This window comes from Galeopterus variegatus, unplaced genomic scaffold (genome assembly GCF_000696425.1).
Source record: "Galeopterus variegatus unplaced genomic scaffold, G_variegatus-3.0.2 Scaffold1066, whole genome shotgun sequence".
Taxonomy (NCBI): domain Eukaryota; kingdom Metazoa; phylum Chordata; class Mammalia; order Dermoptera; family Cynocephalidae; genus Galeopterus; species Galeopterus variegatus.
In genome coordinates this window covers 251,646-255,024 of record NW_007727177.1, presented here as the reverse complement: position 1 = coordinate 255,024, position 3,379 = coordinate 251,646, and the positions used below count along the sequence as shown (strand labels likewise).

Below are 3,379 nucleotides of genomic sequence, written 5' to 3'. Positions count from 1 at the left end.
TGTACTAATTCAATGAAGATTCTACAATCCCTGCATTATGTACCAAATAGGAGAGTACTTCAAAAAGTTCATGGAAAGAGTTGTATTATCTTTTAACTCTATTTTTCCACGAACTTTCTTAAGTACCCTCATAAACCATGTAAAAATTTAACATAAGTATAGAATAAAAGATCCAAGAAAACTAAGACCATGTCTGTCTGTTGGTTCACTGCTTTATCTGCTGGGCCTAGCACAACACCTAACACAAAGAAGAGATCAGTAAGTTGCTGAATGACTGAAAAGGAAATAAAATTACAGGCATGATTATACTTATAATTCTGCAGTCTAAAACAATTAGGTTGAAACTTATATTAAAATCTTAACTACCTACCCAAAAAAGTACTAGTGGTGTTATACTTACTGTAACCATTAATTCAGCAGATGCCTCTGCAACGATGAAATACTCTGGCCAGTGGGCAGGGTACTGTAAGTAAAAAGGAATCCCATACTAGAGTCCTGTTAAGGAGTGTGAAAAGTAATGAACAGTAAAAAAGGGATATTATGAAAAAAGTTTCCTTTAAAAAGTACAGTGTTACTTTATCCCCAGCTCCATTTTGATTTCTATATTCATACCATTACATGAAATATTTAGGTTAGCACTGATTTTTAACAAAATTGCCTGGACATATAACCTGAAATGTGGAATGGAGACATCATCTAATAGAAAGCAGAGAATCAGGACTTTGAAGCTCTTCTACAACCTATTTCTCTGCTGATCGTACTGTATCTAAATCTCTACATAGCATTTACCATCATCTGATATCATCCGGTCACCATCTGCCTCCCATTAGACTATGTCATTTTGCTCTATCCCTGGTGCTTGGCATACAGTAGATGCTCAATACATTTGTGCTTCCATAATTGCTTTGGAAAATTAATGGCTAGTTCCTACTCCGGCTTCATCTTTGAGACTGTGAAAATTACAATGTAAGTCCTTCCAGAGGCAACTTAACAATTACCCAGTTTTTCTTCTCCACTGATTCACATTTTCCATTTCTCGTAATGCCAACAAACGCTGACTTAAGTAACCAAGTATGTTAAAAGTAAATGCCTGAATAATTTGCTCATAAACTAAACTCTTCAGCCCTGGGATATCCTTACTGACATGTACTCATTCCTATATTTCTTCTTAATGTAAACTTTCTGATGCAAGTTTCTGAGAGGACACTATAATTTAAAAAAAAAAAAAAAAAAGCTCCTGGAAAACCTGTTCACTTCAGTGTTAAATTCTTCAAAATCTCCTCTGAAAGACAGTCATTATTTTGAGGACTCCTCAAACATAACCCCTAACATGGCAGGCAAGCCAGTCCTCCTGCGATCCAGTCACTGACACACACCACAACCACGTCCCCTCTGGCTAACAGAGGAACCTCCACACCCCTTCTCCCCCCATCAACCACTAGGACCTAACAGGTTACTTTCAAACTATGGGCTCAACTGGATTATAGGACTTTTACTATAAACTTCAAATGTCGCTGGAAGCACATCATATAAGTTCATTTGCATTCTAATATTTTCCCTTACTATACAGCGAGAATTTTTGTCATTCAAAGTTCTTCAAAAACCTTTTGCTTTTTTTTTTTCTTCTTTAAAAAGGAGATATCTTTAATGAGTCATAATGTTTAAAATACATACGAAAGCTTTGGAGATTTTTTGCTTTTTCCACTCATCTTTGTTTCTTATATGTAATCCTGTTGTTGCCTTGTGTGAAGAGACAATTTAAATATCCAGCCTCCTGACAATGGATATCTGGGTCATTTCCAATGTCTCAAAAAACTTTTTAGATCCTTCATGAATATAGCTTAATTTATTTAACCATTTCCTTATTGCTGTGTGTGAATGTTATTCCAAATTTTAAATTAAATTATTAATTTTTAAGAATTTTTTATAATTCTCCTCCAATAAATAATTTTTGTAATCTTGTAACTCAGGGTTTAGCAAATTTTTTGTATACAAGTCCAGATAGCAATATCCAAGGCTTTGTGAACCATTATTTTCAGCTTTCAGAAAATAGGAATACTAAATATTCCATTTCCACAGTGCCTTCCAGAAAGATTGTAGCAGTTTATGAGAATGCTCCTCTCACCTCACCATTATCATGACTGAGTTTTATCATTTTTTTAAATCCTGCATGATTTAATAGGTAAAATACTGCATTTCATTTTGATTTTAATTTGCATGTCTTTTGACTGGTGAGACTGAACTTCTTATGAATTCTTACTATGTTCATTAGCCTCCTATATGCATTCTTTTGGTAAATTATCAACAGTTACTAGAACCCCCTACCTACCTTCAATGGACATGGAGCCTAATACAGAAATCCAACTTTGTGTTTTATGCCACTTAAGAAGTGGGGGTTAACCCAGAGTACCCTAACTTTACACACCTTTGCCCATTCTTCTATTGGGAGCATGATAGAGACTGCTAATTGTTGTTTTTTTTTTTTCCTTTTTGTCTTTTTTCGTGGCCGGCAACGGATCGCAACCCTCAGTGTCGCGCCCGCACCGGACCGGGACCGGCAACGGGATCGCAACCCTTGGCGTTGCCCCCGCACCTCGCTCAGCCAGTGAGCGGCTGGTCTGTATGTGGGATCCGAACCCTCGGTGGGAGCGCCACTGCGCTTCCCAAGCGGCGCACTATAGCAGTGCACCACCGGGCCGGCCCGAGACTGCTAATTGTTACCCAAAATCCTTTACTCACTGTACTAGTAAGTCCCAATTTAAAGCTGGGCACATTTCCAGACGTGAGACAGGACTAGACAGGTGGGGCATGAGACAAGTGCTGGGTTGTGTGGTACTTCCCAAATATACCCTTAAAAGGGAAGGACACTCTCACCTTCCCCTCTGTTGCTTCTGTTGCCAGGAACATGGATGTGATGCTGTTTGCTCTGGCAGGAACAGGAGGACGAAGGCCACCCTGGGAATGGTAGAATAGTTAAACTGCAAAGAGCCTGGTTGCTGGTGACTTCATGGAACTACAACCTGCCTTGCACTGCTAATCATCTCCAGACTTTGCTCACATCAGCCATCTCACTGAAGTCACTGTGTATTCTGTTGTATACAGCCATGCTTACTACTACGGGGCAAGGTGGGCAGGGAAAGAAATCTGTAATGTTAAAGATTTATACAAGGTCATTACATTAACGGTTTGTCAAGCAGATTTAAGGCAACTCTTTGTCTCAGTTTTCTTAAAATTGCTTTCGATGTCGCTTTCAATGTTGTTCCCTGACCTACAAGTTTTTAAATTTTTTAGTACTCAAGTCTGTTTTTCCTTTTATTTCTCCATTTTCTCTACTCTTAGTCTTCATTTAGCTTTTTTTTTTTTTTTTTTTAAAAAAGGC

The 3,379-nt window shown here is 38.1% G+C and overlaps 1 long non-coding RNA gene across 2 annotated transcripts in view; it reads right to left on the bottom strand.

Moving 5' to 3' along the window:
• The window catches only part of LOC103591994, a 9,160-nt gene extending 5,814 nt beyond the window's left edge, over positions 1–3,346 (bottom strand). The window contains exons 1-3 of one of the 2 annotated variants that reach the window (XR_550635.1): positions 3,178–3,346; positions 2,875–2,955; positions 401–495 (exon numbers count right to left, since the gene is read on the bottom strand). This is a non-coding gene — a long non-coding RNA (uncharacterized LOC103591994). Of the gene's footprint in view, positions 1–400; positions 496–2,874 lie in introns of both variants that reach the window. The other variant, XR_550634.1, reaches the window with a different exon arrangement.
• Positions 3,347–3,379: the final 33 nt, after the last annotated feature.